The sequence below is a fragment of the Salvelinus fontinalis genome, chromosome 30, assembly GCF_029448725.1.
Source record: "Salvelinus fontinalis isolate EN_2023a chromosome 30, ASM2944872v1, whole genome shotgun sequence".
Taxonomy (NCBI): Eukaryota; Metazoa; Chordata; class Actinopteri; order Salmoniformes; family Salmonidae; genus Salvelinus; species Salvelinus fontinalis.
The window spans coordinates 23,523,444-23,536,084 of record NC_074694.1 but is presented as its reverse complement, the minus strand read 5'-3'; positions in this window follow the sequence as shown (position 1 = coordinate 23,536,084).

Here is a 12,641-nt window from a genome sequence, read left to right as displayed (position 1 = left end):
GATGGGATAGGGCAGTGCGTCAGTGGATCTATTGGGCAGTAAGCAAATTGAAGTGGGTCTAGGGTGTCCGGTAAGGCAGGGGTGATATGATCTTTAACTAGCCTCTCAAAGCACTTCATGATGACAGAAGTGAGTGCTACGGGGCGATAGTCATTTAATTAAGTTACCTTTGCTTTCTTGGGTAGGGGAACAATGGTGGCCATCTTGAAGCATGTGTGGACAGCAGACTGCGATAGGGAGAGATTAAATATGTCCGTAAACACTCCAGCCTATGAACATGGATTTGCGATAATTTTGACCTCAGTTTAAAGAATGGACACACTAAACAATTGTGGAAGTTGCATCATGACATTTTAACATGCAAATTGCATTTATTGATATGTAATGCTCAATAAATTCCATTCCATTACAACAACCTTTTTAAACCGGATTTGAAGCAAACAAACAATGGACTAATATTAGGTCTTTTGCTTTTTGGTTATGATAAAGCAAGTTCTGTCTCAAATCTGTTAAAAAAGATTCATACTTTCATACAACAGAAATGGCAATAATGTATAGACTAATATTTAGACTGTGTCCAATGCCAAATATTATCTCCCTTCCCTCTGCTTTTGATGACCCGCCTTAATGAAAGCACTAGATAAGTAAATACAACGCAGTCTAATAACTTTTACCATCAACTAAGGAGGTGCATTCCATGCTATTCTGTGCGTACCCCACTGTTTCACTTGACTCTTCTTTTTGATGTTCCTCAGGCACTGTGACTAGTTCTGACTTGGGGAACAGGAATGAGGAAGGCACTGCACTGGACGGCACTAAAGATTAATTTAACATTTATCTTTCAAGGAGGGGGGACACACAATTTCAAATAGTTTAACAGTCCAGGGTAGGGGATTACCAAACTCGGTCCTGCCCCCCCCCCCCCCCCCCCCCTCCCTGGGTGCACCAAAACGTGCACCCAGGGGGACCCCAGGACAGAGTTTGTGAAACCCTGGTCTAAAGGAGCACCATAATCACCTTGCTTGCAACACTCTTTCTTGTGACAGTGTTTCCAGTCTATGGTCTGGTGTTCTTTGCTGCAATAGGACACTGCATGGCATTTAGAGCAGGCTTTCTGACCAGGACAGCCACAGAGCTTGCATAGTTTAACCCTTGAACTGAGGGAGCAGGGGTCAAGCTCAGTCCCATTTGGTCCTTTATCAGATGGAGGATCGTAGGGATAAAAGTTGTTTGTCCTTGCCAACTGGCTCTAAAATACTGGAAAAGAGTAATCACAATGTCAGCTTGAGCTGAAATCATAGCAGAGTAACATCATTAATATCATCACCAATGTTGCACATCATAACTACACTCAAGGCTCTGATGGACACAGGGAGCTCACTATGGATCCCAGCATATTTTTGCTATTACCCAACAGCAGACCACATCCTCTTACCAAGGGATCTGGACCTTTGGTAGTGTGCTTGTCCTGTAACAGGTTTACAAGTTCAAGCCCCTCTCCAACTGTTACGCAACAGTAGTTACACTGGTGGCAGCAGTGGGATGATCCCAGATGTTTAGTGTGCTCCTTTCATACCCATCACTGATTAATCAAATGCACGTAGGACACTAGGGATATGTCGGCCATGAACACAAACTTAGAGGAATTGATAGGCCTGTTCCGTGTATTCAGCAGCTGAGGTGGGAGCTCTGGCTTGTTTTTTCATACTGTTTCTACCATCGTCAGCTTCCTCTTGAGTTGCTCCTGTCCCAGATTGTGCGAGGTAAAAAAGTTATTGCATGTGATGTTGTGGCCACGGAGTCCCTGTGTCACGTCCAGGACAATCCGCATCCCTTGGTTCTTCTCAGGGGCTCCTCCATCTGGCTTCCCCATATGCACTTGCAAGTTCACAAGCAGCATCACAGGCAGCCCAGATCTTGATTCCATATTTTGCTGATTTAGACGGTATGTACTGCCTGAAGGGGCAGCGGCCCCTAAATGGCATAAGCTGCTCTACAACAGTAATGTTGGGCCCAGGGTTGTAAAACAGGAGAAGGCGATCCACCCACTTGTCCCACAATGACCTGACTACAGCTAGCTTGTCTCTCTGCCGCAGAGCTGGTCTGTTGTCTCGGTTATCGAAGCGGATATTCCTGGAAATAATGTGGAACAGAAAAGTTGTATGGAAAAGTTCTCTGCCAGTTTCTGCATCCCATAGGGATTCTGTGGATTCCCCATTGGATCTGAAAACACCAGCAAGGAAAAGAACCCCAAAGTATGCATGTAAATTAGTTTGATCCATCTCCTTCCCACCAAATTATTATTTTTACAATATATAAAAAATAATGTATTGTAATAACATTGTGCGGTTCCTGCAAGACATTTTGTAGTTTCACACACTACAAAGAGTGCGAGAAAAGCGGGAGCCAGGCAGGTTCTTGGTGCTATGTTGAAACAGCAGGCCCAGGGAGGAGGAAGACAGAGTGAAGGCACACAGCAAACCTTTTTGTTTAATTTTTACTTATTTTCACCCACACACACGGTAGACCTGAACACCTCATATGTAATTTAAATGTGTAGAGGGGTGCAGTGTGGACTCAATGAAAATGTGTTATTTTACAAGGCCAATTCATTGCATCATTTTATTTTAGTAAACATTGAAAATGGGTCCCACAGACCTGAACACCACACAAGGGTTACCTACTTATTGAACTGCATTGTTGGTTAATTTAATTACATTTTTTACTTCACCTTTATTTAACCAGGTAGGCTAGTTGAGAACAAGTTCTCATTTACAACTGCGACCTGGCCAAGATAAAGCAAAGCAGTTCGACACATACAACAACATAGAGTTACACATGGAATAAACAAACATACAGTCAATAATACAGTAGAAAAAAGGTATATATACATTGTGTGCAAATGAGGTAAGATAAGGGAGGTAAGGCAATTGTCACGAACCGGCTCAAAGCCCGTAACAAAAGGGAGACAACGTGGAGAAAAGGAGTAACAAAATATATATTTATTAACTAAAGTAACGAAGTATAATATACAATGGTGTGTGTAATCAGTAATCAGTAGTGTAAGTGAGTGTTTTGCATGCACGAATGTGATAATGCAGGGTGTTGAAAGATGCTTAAACAAACAACCAAAAACCACCAAGAAACACAAACAAATCTATCAAGGTGTCTGCCTGGAGAGAGTCCCTCCATGAATGGGGAAGTGGTGTATTTATCCTGGGAGAGACCGGGCCCAGGTGTCTCCCATGTAGCTGACGACCCTCCCAACTCCGCCCACCGACATCCTAATAAGGAAACAAGAACACAGAGAGAATACGGCAGACAGAGTGGGAGGGTCGTCACACAAATAGGCCATGGTGGCAAAGTAATTACAATATAGCAATTAAACACTGGAGTGATAGATGTGCAGAAGATGAATGTGCAAGTAGAGATACTGGGGTGCAAAGGAGCAAGATAAATAAATAAATACAGTATGGGGATGAGGTAGTTGGATAGGCTATTTACAGATGGGCTATGTACAGGTGCAGTGATCTGTGAGCTGCTCTGAGAGCTGGTGCTAAAGTTAGTGAGGGAGATATGAGTCTCCAGCTTCAGTGATTTTTGCAGTTTGGTCCAGTCATTGGCAGCAGAGAACTGTAAGGAAAGGCGGCCAAAGGAGGAATTGGCATTGGGGGTGACCAGTGAAATATACCTGCTGGAGCGTGTGCCACGGGTGGGTGTTGCTATGGTGACCAGGGAGCTGAGATAAGGAAGGGCTTTACCTAGCAAAGACTTGTAGATGACCTGGAGCCAGTGGGTTTGGCGACGAGAATGAAGCGAGGGCCAGCCAACGAGAGCGTACAGGTCGCAGTGGTGGGTAGTATATGGGGCTTTGGTGACAAAACGGATGGCACTGTGATAGACTGCATCCAATTTGTTGAGTAGAGTGTTGGAGGCTATTTTGTAAATGACATCGCCGGAGTCGAGGATCGGTAGGATGGTCAGTTTTACAAGGGTATGTTTGGCAGCATGAGTGAAGGATGCGTTGTTGCAAAATAGAAAGCCGATTCTAGATTTAATTTTGGATTGGAGATGCTTAATGTGAGTCTGGAAGGAGAGTTTACAGTCTAACCAGACACCTAGGTATTTGTAGTTGTCCACATATTCTAAGTCAGAACCGTCCAGAGTAGTGATGCTAGACGGGCGGGCGGGTGCGGGCAGCAATCGGTTGAAGGGCATGCATTTAGTTTTACTTGCATTTAAGAGCAGTTGGAGGCCACGGAAGGAGAGTTGTATGGCATTGAAGCTCGTCTGGAGGTTAGTTAACATAGTGTCCAAAGAAGGGCCAGAAGTATACAGAATGGTGTCGTCTGCGTAGAAGTGGATCAGAGAATCACCAGCAGCAAGAGCGACATTTGATGTATACAGAGAAGAGAGTCGGACCGAGAATTGAACCCAGAGGCACCCCCATAGAGACTGCCAGAGGTCCGGATAACAGGCCCTCCGATTTGACACACTGAACTCTATCAGAGTAGTTGGTGGACCAGGTGAGGCAGTCATTTGAGAAACCAAGGCTGTTGAGTCTACCGATAAGAATGTGGTGATTGACAGAATCAAAAGCCTTGGCCAGGTCGATGAATACGGCTGCACAATATTGTCTCTTATCGATGGCGGTTATGATATCGTTTAAGACCTTGAGCGTGGCTGAGGTGCACCCGTGACCAGCTCGGAAACCAGATTGCATAGCGGAGAAGGTACGGTGGGATTCGAAATGGTCGGTGATCTGTTTGTTAACTTGGCTTTTGAAGACCTTCGAAAGGCAGGTAGGATAGATATACACTGCTCAAAAAAATAAAGGGAACACTTAAACAACACAATGTAACTCCAAGTCAATCACACTTCTGTGAAATCAAACTGTCCACTTAGGAAGCAACACTGATTGACAATAGATTTCACATGCTGTTGTGCAAATGGAATAGACAAAAGGTGGAAATTATAGGCAATTAGCAAGACACCCCCCAAAACAGGAGTGATTCTGCAGGTGGTGACCACAGACCACTTCTCAGTTCCTATGCTTCCTGGCTGATGTTTTGGTCACTTTTGAATGCTGGCGGTGCTCTCACTCTAGTGGTAGCATGAGACGGAGTCTACAACCCACACAAGTGGCTCAGGTAGTGCAGTTCATCCAGGATGGCACATCAATGCGAACTGTGGCAAAAAGGTTTGCTGTGTCTGTCAGCGTAGTGTCCAGAGCATGCAGGCGCTACCAGGAGACAGGCCAGTACATCAGGAGACGTGTAGGAGGCCGTAGGAGGGCAACAACCCAGCAGCAGGACCGGTACCTCCGCCTTAGTGCAAGGAGGTGCACTGCCAGAGCCCTGCAAAATGACCTCCAGCAGGCCACAAATGTGCATGTGTCTGCTCAAACGGTCAGAAACAGACTCCATGAGGGTGGTATGAGGGCCCGACGTCCACAGGTGGGGGTTGTGCTTACAGCCCAACACCGTGCAGGACGTTTGGCATTTGCCAGAGAACACCAAGATTGGCAAATTCGCCACTGGCGCCCTGTGCTCTTCACAGAAAGCAGGTTCACACTGAGCACATGAGCACATGTGACAGACGTGACAGAGTCTGGAGACGCCGTGGAGAACGTTCTGCTGCCTGCAACATCCTCCAGCATTTTTTTTTTTTACCTTTATTTAACTAGGCAAGTCAGTTAAGAACAAATTCTTATTTTCAATGACGGCCTAGGAACAGTGGGTTAACTGCCTGTTCAGGGGCAGAACGACAGATTTGTACCTTGTCAGCTCGGGGATTTGAACTTGCAACCTTCCGGTTACTAGTCCAACGCTCTAACCACTAGGCTACCCTGCCGCCCCATAGCATGACCGGTTTGGCGATGGGTCAGTCATGGTGTGGGGTGGCATTTCTTTGTGGGACCGCACAGCCCTCCATGTGCTCGCCAGAGGTAGCCTGACTGCCATTAGGTACCGAGATGAGATCCTCAAACCCCTTGTGAGACCATATGCTGACACATGGACATTTGTGGCCTGCTGGAGGTCATTTTGCAGGGCTCTGGCAGTGCACCTCCTTGCACTAAGGCGGAGGTACCGGTCCTGCTGCTGGGTTGTTGCCCTCCTACGGCCTCCTCCATGTCTCCTAATGTACTGGCCTGTCTCCTGGTAGCGCCTGCATGCTCTGGACACTACGCTGACAGACACAGCAAACCTTTTTGCCACAGTTCGCATTGATGTGCCATCCTGGATGAACTGCACTACCTGAGCCACTTGTGTGGGTTGTAGACTCCGTCTCATGCTACCACTAGAGTGAGAGCACCGCCAGCATTCAAAAGTGACCAAAACATCAGCCAGGAAGCATAGGAACTGAGAAGTGGTCTGTGGTCACCACCTGCAGAATCACTCCTGTTTTGGGGGGTGTCTTGCTAATTGCCTATAATTTCCACCTTTTGTCTATTCCATTTGCACAACAGCATGTGAAATTTATTGTCAATCAGTGTTGCTTCCTAAGTGGACAGTTTGATTTCACAGAAGTGTGATTGACTTGGAGTTACATTGTGTTGTTTAAGTGTTCCCTTAATTTTTTTGAGCAGTGTAGGTCTGTAGCAGTTTGGGTCTAGAGTGTCACCCCCTTTGAAGAGGGGGATGACCGCGGCAGCTTTCCAATCTTTGGGAATCTCAGACGATACGAAAGAGAGGCTGAACAGGCTAGTAATAGGGGTTGCAACAATTTCAGATAACTTTAGAAAGAGAGGGCTTGTATGTAAGGGCTCGTAAGTAAGCATTTGTTAAGGTCTACACTAGGCCAGCGGCCCAAACACTTAAAAGACACACCTTTGCCCACTTACCCTCGCCTTATGCCCTTGGTGGAATACCCATCGCCATCTTTGAGGATGGTCCAAATGATTATCCAAGCAAGGGAAGTTTGCAACCTAAACACCTCAGCCCTCGTTTTTAGTCGGCTTTGCGAGTGTACAATTATGTTCACTCCGGGCCTGAAACTCCCCATAATTCAATTCATGACAATTGTACATACGCTAAGAAAAGTCCACAAAACAAAATCAATGGAGAGGTCACCATACAAGTGTAAGTAAAAACAAATGCAAATAAGTTATAAGTTGTGCTACTAATGCACATGACGGCACAAACACATCTCGTAAAAAGTACATGTTTTTGTTTGGTTTTTTGGAAATTGTTGAAATAAAACATTTTCCTTATTCCGAAGTTCCAGCTATGCAGGCTAATGTTCGTTAGCTAATTCATTTGCTAGCTATCATACAGTAGGCATATATTAATAATTATATTTAATATAAGTAGACATGCACTCAATTGACTGTCGCGCATATACAGCACTCACAAGCTACCGGTGGCTGAAAACACGGGAAATTTGTCTCTCGCGGGATGAACGAGAGACAAATTTCCGGCCAAGGGTGGTCCATTTAAAAATCATTCCTTCCTCACCCTGCAAGTGTATACTCGTCAGATGTGTCCACTTAATTTGAGGGCTGTGGGGATAGGGTGTGTCTTTTAAGTGTTTGGACCGGAACCCTGTTGTACTCGGCGCAAGTGCTGTAGGAAGTTAGCATTTTCCACATGCTAACTCAGGAAGACATGGGATGTCCAACTGAGGTTTGCCTCCAACTTTGCTGGGGAACTAATGACTCTGTAGTTGCCAGTGTTCGGACTTCTCCAAAAACCCAAGAGCAACAGCTGTTTCTGCGATAGTGTTAATTTTACTCTTTGCCAAGTAACGTTGATTTGATCGTATTTCTTTAATCCCTGTCTAGCTGTCTGTCACAACAAATCCCAACGTACGTCAAGGTTGTAACTTTAAAATTTGTCCCGAGTAGAGCAAGACTTTGAGGAGGCAAACGTGCCATGTAAATCGTGCTCCTGCCATATCACTAATTTGCAATTAAAATAGTTTTGCATACCACGGACAACGTAATTAAATTGCATTCATCTGTCGGTCCAAGAAATGCTAAATGCATGATTTGTCTCATTCGCTTCATGGCAGCAACAGTATCCAGGCAGCAAGATCAAGACTTCCGATATTGCTTTCAAAATAAAAGTCTGCGGTAAAAGGCTATGTGTATCAATCATTTTTGAAGCTTTGCAAAGTGCATAATGTTAAAATAATGTTACAAAATTAACTACATCGGCGAAAATTCTAAACCAAAAATGATTTCTATTTAAGATGAACAATATTATAAGGTGGAGCACATAATTAATTCCAAGATGGCGTAGCAGTAAGACGTGTTTGTTTTTGTCCCATGTAAATATTCAGTCTTTTTTCTTTTTTTGTATACATTTCATTATATTTCAATCTCTTTTTTTCAATTTTCGAATTAAATATACCTTCCTGCAACCCGCCTCACCCAATGTGGTACGGATCTGCTATTTTTTAGACCTTATAACTGGAACCTCCATCAGGAGCTAGCCATCTGAAGCTAGACCGCTAATTAGCTACTAGCTATTTAGTCCTTGTTAGCCACTGCTAGCGGTCTTTACCTTTAGCTCGGACACCAGCCGCTTTAGCCCGAATAGCCCGGATAATACCTGCCAGTCTGCACAGCGCGATATCAGCCTTGAGCATATCGGACTGCTTTTTCCCCCCACTACATCACCAGATTCCTGCCGAAAGCTCTGGACCATTACACCGGATCTTCGCAGCTAGCTAGCTGCTACCGAGTGGCTATTGTGGCTAACACCCTTGTCCAGAAGCATGCACCAGTTAGCCTCGAGTTAGGCCCATCTCCCGGCTAGCAAACGAAGTACACCAACTACAATACCTCTCTTGCCAATTGGCCTGGACCCTTTGTCGACATGGAGCCCTGCCAATCCATCACTACTGGTCTGCTGACGTAATTCGGCCGTGTTCTCAACCGGCCACTGCGTTGAGGATGTTGGTGATGATCCATCTGCTATCCCCGGCCCGTTAACTTAGCTTCCTGAACGCCGTGTCTCCCGCCCGTCTAGCGTAGTAATCGACTACCGAATGCCTCCCTGTTTCATCTATTGCTGCTCATTGAACCCTATGTTCACTCGGCTACACAGCTGATGCCTGCTGGATTGTTCATTGACACAGTACTTCATTTTGTTTATCTGTCGGTCCCAGCTTCGAACTCAGGCCCTGTGTGTAGCTAACTGACCCCCTCTACCCATTCATCGCCATTTACCCATTGTTGTTGTCTCAGCCGTTTACCCATTGTTGTCTCACTCGTTGTCGTCTTAACTCTCCCAATCAACACCTGTGATTGCTTTATGCCTCTCTCATGTCAATACGCCTTGTATACTGTTGTTTAGGGGAGCACTCATTGTTTTATTTTACTGTGGTGCCCCTAGTCCTACTCAACATGCCTCAGATCGCCACCTTGTCGTCCCCCCCCCCCCCCCCCACACACACATGCGGAGACCGCACCTTGCTTCACTGGCGCTTGAGGTCGACCGATTAGGGCCAATTTCAAGTTTTCAAGACAATCGGTAATCAGCATTTTTGGACGTCGATTATGGCCGATTACATTGCACTCCACGAGGAGACTGCGTGGCAGGCTGATCACCTGTTACGCGGGTGCAGCAAGGAGCCAAGGTAAGTTGCTAGCTAGCATTAAACTTATCTTATAAAAAAACTATCAATCTTATCATAATCACTATTTAACTGTACATGGTTGATAATATTACTAGTTGAACTAGCTTGTCCTGCATTGCAAATAATCATTGTGGTGCCCGTTAATTTATCATCGAATCACAGCCTACTTTGCCAAACGGGTGATGATTTAACAAGCGCATTCGCGACAAAAGCACTGTCGTTGCACCAATGTACCTAACCATAAACATCAATGCCTTTCTTAAAATCAATACACAAGTATAGATTTTTTACACCTGCATATTTAATTAAAAGAAATTCATGTTAGCAGGCAATATTAACTAGGGAAATTGTGTTACTTCTCTTGCGTTCTGTGCAAGCAGAGTCAGGGTGTATGCAGCAGTTTGGGCCAGCTGGCTCGTTGCGAACTGTGTGAAGACCATTTCTTGCTAACAAAGACTGTAATTAATTTGCCAGAATTTTACATAATCATGACATAACATTGAAGGTTGTGCAATGCAACAACAATATTTAGACTTATGGATGCCACCCGTTCGATAAAATACTTAACGGTTCCGTATTTCACTGAAAGAATATTTTTATTTATTTTTTATTATCTTTTCCGGATTTGATCATATCAATGACCTAAGGCTCGTATTTCTGTGTGTTTATTACATTATAATTAAGTATATGATTTGATAGAGCAGTCTGACTGACCGGTGGTAGGCAGCAGCAGGCTCGTAAGCATTCATTCTAACAGCACTTTCCTGCATTTGCCAGCAGCTCTTCGCAATGCTTGAAGCACAGCGCTGTTTATGACTTCAAGCCTATCAACTCCTGAGATTAGGCTGGCAATACTATAGTGACTATAAGAACATTCAATAGTCAAAGGTATATAAAATACAAATGGTGTAGAGAGAAATGGTCCTATAATTCCTACAACCTAAAACTTCTTAACTGGGAATATTGAAGACTTGTGTTAAAAGGAACCACCAGCTATCATATGTTGTCATGTTCTGAGCAAGGAACTTAAACATTAGCTTTTTTACATGGCACATATTGCACTTTTACTTTCTTCTCCAACACTGTTTTTGCATTATTTAAACCAAATTGAACATGTTTCATTATTTATTTGAGACTAAATTGATTTTGTCACGTCCTGACCATAGTGCTTATGTGTTTTGCTTGTTTTAGTGTTGGTCAGGACGTGAGCTGGGTGGGCATTCTATGTTGTGTGTCTAGTTTGTCTGTTTCTGTGTTCGGCCTAATATGGTTCTCAATCAGAGGCAGCTGTCAATCGTTGTCCCTGATTGAGAATCATATATAGGTGGCTTGTTTTGTGTTGGGGATTTGTGGGTGGTTGTTTTCTGTGTCAGTGTTTGTGCCACACGGGACTGTGACGGTTAGTACGTTTGTTGTTTTGTATTTTGTATATTGTTTTCATGTTCATTAAATCATGGAAACTTACCACGCTGTACATTGGTCCTCTGATCCTTCTCGCCTCTCCTCGTCCGAGGAGGAGGAAGAGCTAGACTGCCGTTACAGAACCACCGACCTAACTCGGACCAAGCAGCGTGGCTACGGGCAGCAGCAGCGGCCCACTACACAGGACTCCTGGACATGGGAGGAAATTATGAACGGTAAAGGACCCTGGGCTAAGGTTGGAAAGGATCGCCTCCCATGGGAACAGCTGGAGGCAGCTAGGAGAGCAGAGGCAACCGGAGAGAGGAACCGGCGTTATGAAGGTACGCGGCTAGCACGGAACCCGAGAAGAAATCCACAAAATATCTTGGGGGGGGAGGGGCTAAAGGGAAGTGTGGCGAAGGCAGGTAGGAAACCAGCGCCCACTTCCCATGCTTACCGTGGAGAGCGGGAGTACGGGCAGACACCGTGTTATGCGGAAGAGCGCACGGTATCTCCTGTACGTGTGCATAGCCCGGTGCGGGTTATTCCACCTCCCCGCACTGGTCGGGCTACGGGGAGCATTCAACCAGGTAAGGTTGGGCAGGCTCGGTGCTCAAGGGAGCCAGTACGCCTGCACGGTCCGGTATATCCGGCGCAACCTTCCCGCCCCAGCCCAGTACCATCAGTGCCTACACCACGCACCAAGCCTCCTGTGCGTCTCCAGAGCCCTGTACGCACTGTTCCTTCTCCCCGCACTTGCCCTGAGGTGCGTGCCCTCAGCCCGGTACCACCAGTGCCGGTACCACGCACAAGGCCTATAGTGCGCCTCGAGAGTCCAGTGTGCCCTGTTCCTGCTCCCCGCACAAGCTTTGAGGTGCATGTCTCCAGCCCAGTACTACCAGTTCCGGCACCATGCACCAGGCCTACTGTGCGCCTCAGCAGGTCAGAGAGGGCCGTCTGTCCAACACCGCCTGCACTGCTCGTCTGCCCAGCGCCGTCTGAGCCGCCTGCCTGCCCAGCGCCGTCTGAGCCGCCTGCCTGCCCAGCGCCGTCTGAGCCGCCTGCCTGCCCAGCTCCGTCTGAGCCGCCTGCCTGCCCAGCTCCGTCTGAGCCGCCTGCCTGGCCAGCGCCGTCTGAGCCGCCTGCCTGCCCAGCGCCGTCTTAGCCGCCTGCCTGCCCAGCGCCGTCTGAGCCGTCCGCCTGCCCAGCGCCGTCTGAGCCGTCCGCCTGCCCAGCGCCGTCTGAGCCGTCCGCCTGCCCAGCGCCGTCTGAGCCGTCCGCCTGCCCAGCGCCGTCTGAGCCGTCCGCCTGCCCAGCGCCGTCTGAGCCGTCCGTCTGCCCAGCGCCGTCTGAGCCGTCCGTCTGCCCAGCGCCGTCTGAGCCGTCCGTCTGCCCAGCGCCGTCTGAGCCGTCCGTCTGCCCAGCGCCGTCTGAGCCGTCCGTCTGCCCAGCGCCGTCTGAGCCGTCCGTCTGCCCAGCGCCGTCTGAGCCGTCCGTCTGCCCAGCGCCGTCTGAGCCGTCCGTCTGCCCAGCGCCGTCTGAGCCGTCCGTCTGCCCAGCGCCGTCTGAGCCGTCCGTCTGCCCAGCGCCGTCAGAGCCGCCCGTCTGTCCCAGCGCCGTCAGAGCCGCCCGTCTGTCCCGAGCCGTCAGAGCCG